General features: G+C 34.0%; 1 protein-coding gene and 1 pseudogene across 1 annotated transcript in view; both read left to right on the top strand.

Moving 5' to 3' along the window:
* DMD (dystrophin) overlaps positions 1-16,583 on the top strand; it is a 2,325,391-nt gene that overhangs the window by 348,144 nt on the left and 1,960,664 nt on the right.
* Positions 14,729-15,060, top strand: LOC122748797 (annotated as a pseudogene).

A 16,583-nucleotide genomic window follows, 5' to 3' on the forward strand; every position in this document is an offset into this window, starting at 1 on the left:
ACTTCTTTTTCAATCATTTTTTCTTAGATGTTCTTTGTAAAGTAACTATCATTAAAGAATTAGCCTATGGTGAACTAAAGAAAATTATAGTTAACCCCATTCATGAATATAGCTGTATTTTCTTAATTATCCTAGCATCATACCCTAAAACTCTTATAAATATGTATCATGCATAATTGCTTGATGGATTTAAAATTATTTTGTCCTTTGTATGTGGGGGAAATGTGCTATATAGCAATTAAGGTGAAGTTCAGTTTCTTGATGCAAAACTCATTGTAAAGAGACAGTGATTAATGTTTGGAACTAAGTGAGTGTCATTGAAGTCTATGCTTTAGCTCAGCTGGGATTTCTGCCAAAGTATGTTGAAAAATGTATAAGAGTCATATTTGTTATTTAAATGCAAATTGCATATGAGAAAACTCATTTTATTTTGTGATTTAATTAAGAGAAACCAATTTTTGTTCAACTTGTTCAATTTGTTAGTGACTTTATTGAGACTGCATGCGACAACATAAGATTTAGATATCAGCACCACAATCTCTATGCTGACAGGAGAAATGGAAGAAAAGCTGAGATATATTTATTATGGTCTTAGATCCAAATATCAGTGGTAGGCCTCAATACTTTCTAAGGATACTTTAGACTGGAGATGCTAAGGGAGGAATTGGGCTGATCATGATTTGTGTTTCTGGCCACTCACTAGCAATCAGGGGAATTGTAAATTTGAAACAACTAAAGTGTTATTCAGTTTTATTGAAAAGTGTGCTACCTTTATTCTATGGATAAAGATCAGCATTTGTATTATTCAGGAAGTATGGAGAAGTAACATTTAATTGAAACAGGAATTATCTTGGTTAGAAAGGAATTCTTAACAAAATTGATTTTTTTTTGGGGGGGGGATAAATATTTTACTGTAAAAATCTCCTTCCCTGGTAGTAGATGGCAGAACAATTTCCAATCACTACTTCTGCCCTATTTAGATTGCTATTAGCTTATTGGAAAAAAAAATTAATGTTACATATTCTCATTATAGTCAGAGATTAATGGTCTTATTTAAATCATTTACCCTATCTTTAATGGTGGCCCATTAGTTTATACACAGCATAAAACCATAGACACCAGCATTTATATATGGAGTCAGAGATTAGGGACTCTTGAGAAATCATTTATCCATTTTTCATGGTCAAATTATGCCTAAACAGTCTGAAACATATGGTTGAGTATCCTATTATCATCTTCTTCCAAGAAAGGAGACTTGATAGTAGAACATTGCAGACTTTTTTTTAAACCTCGTTAGGAGTTACTTTCTAACTGACATTCTTCCTATTTCAATTCTAGTTCATTTCTCTTTTTTCTAGGGGAAAAAGACACATTACCATCTACAATATAAATCTCTGTTGATAGTTACTCAGTCAACAAATGAACACTGATTAAATGATTTTATTAACCATTACTGTGTGCCAGTCACTGGAATTAAAGCAAAACTGCCCTTCTCCTCAAGGAAACTATTTTCCATCATTTTACATTTTAACTTGAGAGATGTGTTTTTGCAAAAGTAAACCAAGTTCAAGAGGGGAAAGGAGTCATTAGCTTTGGAGAGGGGGTGTCAAAGGAAGACCCCAGGCAAACGATGGTGTTTTAACTGTTTCTTGAAGGAAAGGTATTTCAAAAGGCAGAGTGTACATTCCAGATATAGGGGAAAATGAAGATAAAGGTGTGGAAATTGGAATTGAATGTTGTGTGGGAAGAACTGCAAGAAGGCCAGTTTGGCTATATTATAGAATATATGGAGGAGATAATATTTAATAAGTTTAGAGAGGCAGGATGAGGTCAACAAATGAAGACCTTTACATGCCAAAAAAGAAGTGCATTAACTCTCTTTCTTTCTTTCCTTTTTTTTTTCAGACCAATGGGGGGTTAAGTGACTTGCCCAGGGTCACACAGCTAGTATGTGTCAAATGTCTGAGGCTGGATTTAAACTCAAGTCCTCCTGAATTCAAGGCCGGTGCTTTATCCACTGTGCCACCTAGCTGTCCCCCCTTTTTTATTACCTATCAAATATAATATAAAGAGCCACTAGGGTTTTATGAGTTAGGGAGAGATGAGGGTGACATGATTAGACCAACAGAGAGATTCACTTTGTCAACAGAATGGAGAATGAGTTAGAAACTTAAGGCAAGAAAACAATTAGGAAGCTATTGCCATATTCCAGGCAGGAAGTTATAAGGCTCTATTAGAAAGCACTTTTCTTTTCTAAAAAGGGACATCATTTTGTTTCAGGCAACTACCATTCACTTATCGAGGGAAACTAAGGGGAAAAAAATATAGGTTCCAATTTTATTCTTTAAGTAGATAAGGTTCATTTTTGATTAAAAAATAAAGCAAAGCACTGGAGTACATTCAACAATATGCCTTGCATATTTTGCATGTGTAGGAAATAAAAGGATAATGAAAAATATGTATAAATTAACTATGATTTTTTTGCCTTTAATCATATTTATGTTCTTTTCAATTCTCACAAAATTAGAAAGATTTAAAAACGTGTTTATGTAATTTTGATCTATAGATCCTATCTTTTTAACATGTTTTTCCTAGTTCAGTGATATATCTCCATTGACAAATAATATACTATTTTGGCCATCCTTGGTGTTATATCTTGATTCATTTATATGATAATGATCAACACGTGGGACATATTGGGCTGTTATTCACTTGAATGCCAGTTTGAAAATAGTGGTACTTCAGAAACAGTTAAATTAATAGTAGTTTAAGAATTGACTTGAATGAGATTTCAACTTACAGCCTTCTCTCTTGGTATCTGCACTGACTTAATCTTTTAGCAATCAATAGCAGATACCATCAAGACCTAGAGCTACCGCAGATATCTCCTGTGTAGAGAATTACCAACCATATCAAACTACAAGGGTTGGAAAGTATGCCTACTGTCAAGGCTGGGAGGCTAATTTTCCAATTACCTCTTCAACTGTCAGGATTAAGGACCCCCAAAGACTTCCCAGAATATAATAAGGGAATGGAAGGATGGAAGAATTTAATTTTTCCCATAAGTCTTAATGTGAGTCTATATTTAGTATGACTGTAGGTTTCTATTGCAATCCATTATTAAATAACTACACTTGATTTACAAAAAGGACAGTGAACAAAAAAAAAAAATGAGTACCAGGGAAGAGAACATAGGGAGGAATATATGGGAAGGAAAAAGAGAAAGAGATAATGAATGGATTATTTCTCTACTTCCAAGTTCTTTTGAAACTTTTTCAAATTGAAACAATTATATATCCAGTTCAGAATTCCTTTGGAAAAAATGAAAATAAAGGAAGAATTCACCAAAACACACACACATACTTCAATAAGAAGAAAAGTTATACAATGAAAAATAAGATAAATGAAAATAAGACAATAAAAGAAAATCATCAATGAAAATAAAGGGAAACAGGAGAGTTTCCACCTATGATTCATTGATTTTTATGTATTACTATACTTTCTTTATTATTATAGAAGTCATATCAATGAGAGAGTAATAACTTTACATTTTACAAAAAAAAATTTACAGACATTATCTGATTTGAGTTTCATAACAATCGTGTTTGTAGGTAAGACAAGTATGAATTTGTTGTTCAATTGTTTTCAGTGATGTCTGACTCTTCATTACCCCATTTTGAGTTTTCTTGGCAAAGATACTAGAGTGGTCCACCATTTCCTCCTAGAGCTCATTTTATAGAGGAGGAAACTGAGGCCAATAGGGTTAAATGACTTGCTCAGTGTCACATAGCTAGTTGTCTGAGGCGGCCTAATTTGAACTCAAGAAGATGTTTCCTTGACTCCAGGCCTGGCACTCTATCAACTAAACCACCTAGCTGGCCCTGGCAGCAATTATTAATATTCATATTTTATACATTATGAAACTAAGAATAAGGTATATAAAAGGTCACATGGCTGGAGCTGAGATTTGAACTCTGATCTTCTCAATCCTAATGCAGGTCTTTTTCCACTTTCTCATGAAACTACAATAAACTTAAATATATAAATTTGCCTATTCCTTGTACTTGAAAAGTAAATCTTAATAACAACAAAATCCAGAAATAAAGATTTAGATCTTTACCTATATAGAAAAGTATACTTGAAATATACCAGAAAAAATATACTTACATTTTTGATAGGTAGTTTTATACATCTATATATATATAGTTATATACATATGAAACTATAGTATATGCATATACACATATGTATTTAAACATGTACATATGTGTGTATATGTGTGTGTGGTATATATGTATGTATAAAATCTTGCTCTCCGTATTTATGTTAATCAGGAGGAAAGACTCTTGTGGAATGTGGAGATAGCTTTCTTTTACCCTATTGTGTTTAACAGTGATTATCAAATTTGTGGGTAGCATTAATTTGAGAGGAAAAACTTGACAACGAGACAACAGAAATGAAATATTTTCAAAAGCTCTTGAAAGGCTAAAATGATAGACTGATTATAATAAAATGAAATTTATTAAGAACACTTGGATTTTTAAAATCAGCTTCATCAATATCATGTGGTAATCAATCTCATTGAGGAGATGTGTTAGACAATAGTTCATATGAATATAAATAAAACAAAAAAAACCTGAAGGTCTTAGTGGTTTGAAAACTAAATATGAATCAATAATATAACTTGGCAGCTAAAAAGAGGAGATGAAACTTTATCTTGCATTAATGGAAGATGATATTAGAGTTAGGCAAGTAATAGTCCCACTCTATTTTGCTCTGGTCAGGCCCCGTTTGGACAGTTGTGTTCAGTTCTGGGAATTACATTTTTAAAAAGGACATTCATAAGCTGAAGCAAATCTTGCCACCAAAGTCCAATATCAGAAACTGTGATTATTTTATCAGTGGCTATGACTTTAAAGAAGAGAAATTACCATCTGCTTTTTTGAAGTATCTAAGATCCAAGGGACTTTTCATTCTGACTTATATGACCTTCTCTATATGTTATCTTCCCCATTACAATTTGAGCTCCTTTGGATCAGAGATAGTCTTACTTCTATATTTGTATCCCCAGTGCTTAGCAGAGTACTTTTTCATATAATAGAACCTTGATAACATTCGTTCATTTATTTTGTTCACTCACATCAAAAGTGAGAATAAATAAGACCATAAAGAAAAATCTGTCTTACAAGGTTTTTTTTTCTTTTTTTTTGTTTTTTTTAATGAGGCAATTGGGATTAAGTGACTTGCCCAGGGTCACACAGCTAGTAAGTGTTATGTGTCTGAGGCCGGATTTGAACTCAGGTACTCCTGACTCCAGGGCCGGTGCTTTATCCACTGCGCCACCTAGCTGCCTCTGTCTTACAAGGTTTGATTGAAGGAACTGAAAAGTTTAGCTTAGAGAAAAGAAGAGTTGAAGGGATATGATATCTGTCTTCAAACATCTGAAAGGCTATCAGTCAATAAGCATTTATTAAGCACTTTCCATGTACTAGCCTGTACTAAGCAGTAGAGATGCAAAGAAAGGGAAAAGACAGCTCCTATTCTTAAGGACATGACAGTCTAATGTGAGAGACAAAATGCAAACATCTATGAACAAGCAAGATATGTAATAGGATAAATTGGAGATAATTAAGTGTGTAGGCCCTAGCATTAGGGATGATCATGAAAGAGGTTTTAGCTGGGACTTGAAGGAAGTTGGGAACAAATAAGCTGGGATGAAAGAAGTAAAGAATTACAGGCATGAAAGTCAGCTGGTAAAAATGCCAGGAGATGGGAGATGGAGTGTCCTGTGTAAGGAATTACAAAGAAACCAGTGCCCCTGAATAGCAGAAAGCATGATGGGCAAGTAAGGTATAAGAAAGATGGAAAAGGCAGAGGGGGGCATATTATGAAGAACTTTGAATACTGATGGAGGATTTTATATTTGATCCTGGATGTGATAGGGAGTCATTGGAGGTTGTTGAATGGGGATGTGGGGGGAGTAACACGGTCAAACTTCTTTAGAAAGATTAATTTGACAACTGAATAGGGGAAGGATATGAGGCAACCAAAAAGCCATTGCAATAGTCTAGGCATGAGGTAATGAGAGTTTGTACCAGGGTGATGGCAGTATCAAAGGAAAGAAGGCAGCATATATGAGAGATGTATTGAAAGTAAAATCAACAGGACTTTATATTAGACTGGATATGTAGGTGGGAATGAGAGGAAGAGAGGAGTGAAGTATTACACTTAGGTGGGGAAGTTGGGAGACTAGAAGGGTGATCCCAACATTGATAGTACTAGGTCTCAGAGGTGAGAAGGCCTGTGAGTAAAAGAGTCTCCTAGATCTCCCAAAAATGACCAATAAAAAAGAGTTGGCTAATTCTAAGGATGGCCTTTCTGAATGCTTCCATAGGAAATTAAAGACACACACACACACACACACACACACACACACACACACACACACACACATCCTCATTGGAAAAAGTTCTCGAATATTTCTACACGTTCCATAGTTTATCTAAAGTACTTCCCTCAGAAATAATTGTAATTCTCCTAGAAGTAATGGCTTCATTCTCTCTATGTGGAGAAACATAGTCTCAGGCTCTCTGCACATGTGCAGGACACCCATCACACTATGATTTGTTTGAACTGGAAAGCCAATTTTACTTTTGGTCCCTTTATTAAAAGAAAACCAAATAACAATTTCCCTACATTAAAAAATAGGTCAATTAACTTGTTGATAAAATACAAAGTTTCTACTTATGAGTAGTTATCTAAATGCATTACAAATTATGTGTTAAATATTTAAATATAAAAACGGCTAAAAGGTACAAAGTAACTTTAAAAGAAATAATTGTTGTTTTTATGTAAGATTGTATTTCATTTTGTGGACACATACTGTTTTCTTACTGCCTGAAAGTCATTGTGTGTGTATGTATGCATGTATGCATGCATGTATAAAAACATATATACATTCACATAATATATGTATATATTTGTAGGTATTTATATGTATGTATATATACATGAATGTTTGAAATATTGCACAATTCTGATTTATATAGTTAAGTCCTGATTAGTGCAAATAATGAAACCTCTGAAGTGGTTCCATGATTTTAATCTGTGTATTTCCATTGAACCAGATCCAAAATACACATTTCACATAATTAAAATTTTGAAGAGCGTGAATTAAACCCACAATCTAGATGTACAAAGTGATGGGAAAACAGTGTTGTATTTAATACAATAAACTGGGTTTTAAATGTACATAACTACATGCACACATGCCATATATACATATATAATGTAGAGAACACTAATTTTCAAGCAATTAAAAACTGGGTGTTAAATATAAATCATATAACAAATTATATATTTTACGATCATAGAATTAAATTATATAATGTTATAGTATACAATAAATAATTTAATATTTATTTGAATATTCAGAATTTATTTTGGGGTCAACATTAAAATATAACCTCAAATTCATCCTTATAATTATATTATTAAATGCTAGTGGCTCTGTACATTTTAATTATTTAGCAAATACTCTGAATTCGTGGAAAGGAAATAAGCCCTGAGTGTTATCAAAAAGTAGCAAAAAACCTTCATATTTAAAGATGTGCATAACATTATAGGCATTCAAAAAAGGGAAGAAATGGGAAGACCAAGCAATAGGTTAATAGCTAAAGGCATTGCGGAAGATTCATGTCACTGGATACTAAAATGACACTAGGAAGGAGTTTGAGCTTTCAAAGAAATCTAAAAAGCCTTTTATGTAATAATGCAAACCAAAACAATTAAAAGAATTAGTAGAATGGAGTAGACATTAACTTTACAACCATATAGTAGAAAAATGAATATGAATGAATGGACAAAGAATCCTAATGAGGAAGCAGAAAGGGAGACTCAAAGTCTTTATAATGTTTTATGTATTGATATGAACTCATTTGCATAGTCACTAAGAAGTTTATCTTACTGTATAAATGCCCAATATTGTTAGTCATTTAATGTACAGATTTCAAAAGAAACATATGTATTCTATTGTCAGATAGTAAGTACAATAAAGTCGTTCAGCAGGAAAACTATTTCTTAGCAAGTTGGAAAGTGACTGACAGTGAAATATAAAGGCAGAACTACAGGGAATGACACTGGGGGTCACTATTTCAACTACAGGAGCAATCATTTTTCACGATAAGCCAAAAAAATCTCTGGCCTGTCTACCTGTTATTAAACTCTCTTCCTTCCAATATGAATGACACAGCAAGATTATAGGGAAAAATGGTTCAAAGAAAATAGGCTTTTTTTGTCATCATACTGTTTCAAGCAAACCCTTTACACATTTATTTGCTCCCATAACTGTGAATTATTTCAAAGTGCATTCTTCCAGGTAAGTGAAATAATAGCCAATCATCTATGTAAAGTATACTCATGGCATTTCATTTCTACCCATCAGTAACTGGCATTTGGATATATGCGTAGAGAACTGGAATTCTGGATCTGTTGATCCTGTGCTGAGAAATCACACAATAAACATCATTCTCAGATAATTCAATTTTTCCCCCAAATGTTTTTAAGCTGAGAAGAGCTAATAAGACAAACCCAGAGTCTGTTTATTTGAGGGTAGAGGCAGAGAAAAGTAGCCACCATTTTAGCATTTAGAACTCACTATTTGTCAGAAATCCAAAGCATGGTTTGTTAGCCAATTTATATATCCCATTATCTTTCCTTCATATTATCTTCATTATCTCCTGCCAAGTAATCCCAATACAGGTACCACTAAGGCACGATTTTGACAATTCACGCCTTATTTATTATGAATTTGAATTGGGATAAAGAAGAAGAGCCCAACCTTACCTGGCCCTAGCTGCTGAAGGATATTGTGGTGTGGATGTGAGAGGGAGGATTCCTACTTTTGAACCTACCAGTTCTATTGTTGCAAGGATGAACTGAAATGTTGGAAGTAACAGTGAAGCAAATATCTGGGAAATATGGACAATCTTAAGTTATTGTGGCCTATTTTTCAACCCCATTCTGAATTTTGTACAAATATAAAGGGGTATTATGAAAGTAAAATAAAAATATAAAAAAGTAGGTACACAGCATCATGGAATAGAGATATAAAATACATTGAATAAGCTAGTCTAATCACCTCATTTTCTCTTTCCTTCTTTCTTTCTTCCTTCCTTCCTTTCTTTCTTTCCTCTTCCTTCCTTCCTTCCTTCCTTCCTTCCTTCCTTCCTTCCTTCCTTCCTTCCTTCCTTCCTTCCTTCCTTCCTTCCTTCCTTCCTTTCTTTTGCAGGGAAGTGAGGGTTAAGTGACTTGCCCAGGGTAATACAGCTAGGGAATGTCAAGTGTTTGAGGCTGGATTTGAACTCAGGTCCTCCTGAATCCAGGGCCAGTGCTTTATCCACTGCACCACCTAGCTGCCCCCTAATCACCTCATTTTATAGAAGAAGAAACTGAAATCAGAAAAATTAAATGTCTTTCCCAAGGTTATATCAATTATAAATGGCAGGAGACTTCAAACATGTGGTGATTAAAATTGTCCAATCTGCAAGAAAAACCACCAAGGCAGAGCTCTCAGCCAATGATACTTCATTAAAGGGTCCATAGTCCCCTCCAATGAAGTGGACCCCAGATCTTCCTCATGATATGAGATGTCCCCTTCTTCTAGGGCCTTATTTTTATAAGGTTTGATACCAGATTTTCTACCGAACATTGGGACTATACAAAGTACAGAATGCCATTGGTTGGTAGATATTGCTTCAAGGGCCAAGAAATGATGTATCAGCTAGAGATGGTATGTCAGCAGGGTTTTCTCAAGTTTGGCAAAGAATAGGGCTTCTCCACTGACTAAGTGGTCATAAGATGGCCACCTAATCGCGTTGCACAAGAGAGAGTGGTCAAGAGATACACACATAAGTTGGGGGACTTGCCATGCAATTCAGTCATTTCTGCCGCATTAGGCTTGGTCACTATAACAAGGCAAAACAAGGGTGGAGGGTCTCTAGATAGTTTCCTATGATTAAGCAAGTGAGTTTATAATCTGCAGCTCACAGCTCTGGTGCCTAATATAGAGAATTTGTAATTACTACTCCTATGGAATCATAGCAAAGTGACTAATACTGATTGGAATAGAGTAGCAGTCCAAATGAATTATTTCTCACAAACACATAATATGTTTTTAATTAAAAAAATTAAAATCTAAGGGAAAATGTGTTAAAATATTGCAAAGCATTATTACATTTTAATAGAAAAGGAGGTTAAATATTATTAAGAGTTTGTACACATAAAAAACTTGACATTTGAAAATAAATTATTATTGGTCTTCTAATACAAATTTTATTTTCCTTTTCTCTTTGCACATATTTTCAATTTATTTTTGAGGGTATGGGGTGACAGAATTAGACTGATAGGTCCATAAAATGCCATAAGTATATTATGACTGATTTCAACACATTTATTTTTTACTCATTTATTCATTTATTTATTTTTAGCATTCATTTAATTTATTTTTTTTTTCAAAATTCCCTTAGTCCCGCTTGCCCCTCTGAAAAGACAAGTAATTTTAAATTAATTCTACATGTGAATCTGGACAAAACATTTCCATTTTAGCCAATTTGCAAACAACAATAACAAAACAATAACAAGTAGGAACCATAAATAAAGACAAAAAGGTATGCTTCCTGTACACTGAGTTCATTACTTCTCTTTGGATGTGAATAGCATTTTTGTCAAGGATCCTTTGGAATTATCTTGTGTCATTATTTTGATGAGAGTAACCAGGTTTGTCCCCCACCCCCACCCCCACTGATTAATCATCTTCTTACTGTATACAATGTTCAGCTAACCTCACTTTGCATCAGTTCACTAAATTCTTCCCAGGTTTTTCTGAAGCCATCTCGCTCATCATTTCTTATACCATAATAGTATTCCATCAAAATCATGTACCACAACTTGTTCATCCATTTGCTACCACAGAAAGAGCTGCTATAAATATTTTTGTATATATTTTCCCTTTTCTTTGATTCTTTGGGATATAGACCTAGTTGTGATGTTGCAGATTCAAAAGTATGCACAGTGTTCTATCCATTTGGGCATAGTTACAAATTGTTCTCCAGGATGGTTGGACCATTTCAGAACTCTACCAACAATGCATTAATGTACCTATTTTTCCTCATCCTTTCCAGCATTTTTTCCTTTTCCATTCCTCTCATTGTATCTAATGTGATAGGTGTAAAATGGCATCTCATATTTATTTTAATTTCATTTCTCAAATCAATAGTTATGTAGGGCTTTTTTCTTGTTACTATTGATAGCTTTGATTTCTTCTTCTGAAGATTGCCTGATCATGTCATTTGATCATTTATCAGCTGGGTAATAGCTCTTTTTTTTTTTTTGTAAATTTGGCTCAGTTCCTCCTATATTTGATAAATGAGAACTTTATCAGAAAATTTTCTATAATTTTCCCCTTATTTCTTACTTTCCTTCTAATTTTACTGCATTGGTTTTCTTTGTGTAAAAAATAATGTAATCAAAATTATTCTTTTTACTTACCATGATCCTTTTTATTTACTGGTTTTATTTATTACTCTTTATTATTTATTACATATTATTATTAGTCTTATTTATAGGAAGGCAGGTAGATCACTCAGTGGATAGATTATGGGGCCTAGAGTCAGGGAGACCCAAGTTAAAATTTTGCTTCAGACACTTACTAGCTGTGTAATCCTGGGCAAGTCTCAACATCTATTTGACTTAATCCACTAGAGAAGAAAATGGCAAACCACTCCATTATCTTTGACCATGGACAGTATTGACGTTATATGCTCCACAGGGTCACAAGGAAACAGACATGACTGAACAAGTTATTTATTAGTTATTAAACTAGCTCTTAGTTTTATTTATTAGTTCAGTCATTTTTGTTGTTGTTTTTACTTTTATTACTTTTATTTACTTTTATTAACCTTTCATTTGTTTTTCAATATTTCCATTTTGGTGTTTAATTGGTGAATTATAATTTATCCTTTTTCTAGTTTTATTTAGTTGCATGCCCAATTGGTTTATCTTTTCTTTCTTCCTTTATTGTTATATGTGTTTAGAAATATAAGATTTACCCTAATATTGCTTTGGTTGCAACTCACAAATTTTAAGGAATTGTCTCATTGTTGTCATCCCCTTTAATAAAATTATTGTTTCAGGGCAGCTAGGTAGCACAGTGGATAGAACACCAGCCCTGGAGTCAGGAGTACCTGAGTTCAAATCTGGCCACAGACACTTAACACTTACTATCTGTGTGACCCTGGGCAAGTCACTTAACCCCAATTGCCTCACTAAAAAAAATGAATTAAAAATTGTTTCTATGTTTTTTTTTTAAATTTGACCATTCATTCTTTAGAATTATATTATTTAGTTTCCAATTAATTTTCAAGCCACTATTTTAGATCATCCAAACATCCAATAAAAGCTCTTTCCTACCTACCCAAATAGAAATAAAATTCTTAGGTGTTACATCTATCATATTCCCATATAGGAATGCAAACAGTTTAACCTTATTAAATTCCTTATAATTTATCTTTCGTGTTTACATTTTTCTGCTTCCCTTGAGCCTTGTACTTGAAAACCAATTTTTCTATTCAGTTCTGGTTTTTTCATTAGGAATACTTGAACATCCTTTATTTCATGAAATATCCATTTTCCCCCTGAAGTCTATTTTGGTGTGTCTGTTATTTTTGGTTGTAATTTTTAAGTCCTTTGCCCACTTGAATATATTCTGAGCCTTCCACTATTTTAATATAGTAGCTGCAATTGTGTGGGTACGTGTGTGTGTGTGTTTTGTGTGATCCTGCCTAAAGCTCCACAATATATGATTTTTTCCCCTGAATGTTTGGATTATTTTCTCTTGGACCTCAGAGCTCCAGAATTTGACTATGATAGTCCTGAGGGTTTTAGGTTTGGAGATCTTTTTCAGTGATCAGAAGATGATTTTAATTTCTATTTAATCACTTCTGGCATTTAAGCGCCATTTTCCCTTTTAATTTCTTGAAATATGACTAGGCTCTTTCTTTGATCATGGCTTTTAGGCAGTATACTGTTTCATAAATTATCTTTCATTGATTTATTTTCCAGGTGAATTGTTGTTCCAATTAGATATTTTACATTTTCTTTGATTTTTAAAAATTCTTTTGACTTTGTTTTATTATTTCTTGATATCTCATGGAGTCATCAGCTTCCATTTGCTCAATTCAAATTTTGTTTTGTTTTGTTTTTGTTTTTGTTTTTGTTTTTTAGTGAGGCAATTGGGGTTAAGTGACTTACCCAGGATCATACAGCTAGTAAGTGTTAAGTGTCTGAGGCCGGATTTGAACTCAGGCATGCCTGACTCCAGGGCCGGTGCTCTATCCACTGCGCCATTTAGCTGCCCCTCAATTCTAATTTTTAAGGAATTAGTTTCATCAGCATGCTTTTGTACCTATTCTTTTTGCTTTTTATGGAGTTATTTTCATTAGTTAAATTTTTTATCTCTAATTCCATTTTACTAATTCTGTTTTTTAAAGTGTTTTTTTCAGTATTTTTGTGCCTCTTCTACCAAGCTATTAATTCTTTTTTCATAATTCTTTTCCATAACTCATTTTTTAAATCAATTTCCCCTCTACTACTCTTATTTATCTCAAAAATTATTTTAGCTGTTCCAGGAATTATTGTTGGGCTAGTATCCAACTCCTATTTTTCTTTGAAGCTCTGCTTATAGCTTTTTAACATTGTTGTCTTCTTCTGAATTTGTCTTGATCTTTCCTGATACCATAATAGCGTTTTATGGTTGGACTCTTTTTTGTTTTTGCTTACTTTTTCAGCCTATTTCTTGTCTTTAAATTAATGTTAAAGTTTTACTCTGTTCTCAGGATGGAGGTATGTGTATGTGTGTGTGTTGGGTTCACTGTCCCAACCTTCAGACATTTTTTGTATTGCTTTTTTCAGAGCTAGTTCTGAGCGTTTATGTTTTCAACTGTTGTGATCTGAAGAGAGGTGTGGTCACTCCTCCCCTAACTAAATAGGAGACTATAGCAAAAGTCCAAGAAACCAATTTTGGAGACTTAGAATACAATGGTTAGTACAGTGGTTTCCATGAAGTACTAACAAAGGGATGAATAGGAGAGGTGTTTTAGAATTAGAATGGATAAAATTTGACAACAGTGGAAAATAGGAGTGAGTATAAATTGAATATAAGGAAATAAGAGCCAAGAATGATTCCTAGACTATATAGCCATGACTAGTAGAATGTTAGTACCTTCAAAAATAGGGAAGAAAGGAGGAAGAGTGGGTTTAGTGGGTAATATAATGAGAAATGTTTACATTTGTTGAGTTTGAAATTCATATGATATATTAAGATAAGGTTACCCAACAAATAGTTGCAAGTGTGGGACTATATCTTAGAATAGAGACGTAGACTGGTCACATAGATTTGGGCATCATGTACATAGTATATAGGATGAGAGATCTTAGTATATAGGATAAGAGGATCTTAGGTCTGAAGTTGGATGAAACCTCAGATGTCACGAGTATCATAGGTAGCTAGTGCACCCATCAGTAATTTCACTCACCTTTGTCCCTCTGATTAGAAGCCTTGAGCTCATAGCATAAAACCTTCTTCCCAAAACCTCCCTTAAAAGAAGACCAGAAAATCTGAGGCTTGCACGGGGAGGAGGCAAAGGGTTGCAACTGAACCAAGAGGAGCAAAGTACACCCGCCCGAGCTAAAAAAATTTATGGACAAGAAGCTATCATTGAAATGAAATGGTGGGAGGCATGTCCAAGGAATATTGTGGGGGTTTGATCCATTTTTGAATCTTGTGATTGATGAATGTGTAGAGATGGCACCAGGTGGGCAACAGAACAATATTTGAATGATGGTAATCCGAGGAAACAGTATCATTATGTTAGAAGCCTTGGAACGAGTTTAAGAAATGAAGCACCATTGATACCATATGCTTCTGCTTTTCCTTTATATCACACCAAGAGCCTCTTTTTTTTTCTTTTGATACATACAGTTAGTCATTGTATATTCTGTTTAACTTTTTGAAAATAAACTTTTTGTAAGATGTTAAAAAAAAATACCAGAAGCGCATCTAACTCTTCATTTCTCACCAGCTGCAATGGTTGGTTTCACTTCAACCATCATCATGCCTCCTGTGCTAGGTACCCTCTGCCTATCTTCCTTTTGTGTGTTGTCTTCTCTAGATTGTAAAATTATTAAGAGCAGGGTATGTCATTCTTTTTTAATTTGTATCCATAGGGCTTAGCACAGTGCCTGACACAAAGTAAGCATGGATTGTATTATATTGCATTGATTTGTTTTGTTTCATATTTTATTGACACAGTGAATAGAACACTGAGTGTGGAGTCAGGACGATCTGAGTTGAAATATAACTTCAGATACTTACTAGCTGAATAACCCTGGGCAAGTTATTTAACCTACTTCTCAGGGTTACTGTGAGCATCAATGGAGTTAATATTTGTAAAAAAAAAAAGAATAAAAGCACTCAAAAACGTGCTTAGTACTGTGATTGGAGGTGCTGTATAAAAATGGTTGTTTCCTTTCCTTCCTACCTCAGTCCTCATCTAGGGCAACCTCTCATTTTGTAAAGGAGAGTGAGACTCAGCATGGTTCAGTAAATTGGCCAAAGCCACATAGTAAATGCCAAATTCAGGATTTGAATTCAGGTCCTCTGAATTCAGAGTCAGTACTATTGAATCCATGATGAAATAATCAATAGAGAATATGGCAAAAGAAATAAAGAAAGAATAGGACAGAGCCCTGGTACATACCTTTGCATAAGGAAAGGATATCAATAATGTTCCAGAGATGGAAAACAAGACTGATCAAATGTATAGGATAAAAACCATGAGAGAAAAATGTTATGACACTCTGGAGAGGGAGCTTCAAAAAAGAATAAGTTGTCATCCATGATAAATGTTGTTTCAAGAAGGATGAGGACTGAGAAAGGGACACTGGAATTAGCAATAAATAAATGCTAAGAGGAGAAACTGGAGAAACCAATTTCAGTTGAGTTGTACAGTCAGGAGGCAGAATCCAAGGCCTTGAGAGGTTAATGTAATGTGAGAAAGCAGAAGCAACTAATGTAGACAACTGACCAAGATGGATCAGTGGGTTGAATCCACTAAGATAAAGTTTATTAAGTTTAAATTTTATTAAATCTAGTAAGATAAAGTCTAGAACTAAATATAAATTCATATATTTTGTTAAAATATTAACTATAAAAATAAGATTGGTTATAAATATAGTTGTGCTTGTGATGCCATTAAGTTGTGGTACACTGAATGCTCAATGTAAGTGAAGGGCCTGCCTCATCAGAACAAAAGAACATGATTATTCAAAGGATTCATTAACAGAATCAGTGTTTCTAGAATGAGGGAGGACCCTATGGCACTCTGCCTTGCTTAGGCCAAATGTAGAATTCTTTATTCAGTTCTTGGAACCACATTTTAGAAAATACACTGGGGGCAGATATGTGGTGCAGTGGATAAAGCACTTGCCTTGGATTCAGGAGGACCTGAGTTCAAATCCATCCTCAG

The sequence above is a fragment of the Dromiciops gliroides genome, chromosome 3 (genome assembly GCF_019393635.1).
Source record: "Dromiciops gliroides isolate mDroGli1 chromosome 3, mDroGli1.pri, whole genome shotgun sequence".
Classification (NCBI taxonomy): Eukaryota; Metazoa; Chordata; class Mammalia; order Microbiotheria; family Microbiotheriidae; genus Dromiciops; species Dromiciops gliroides.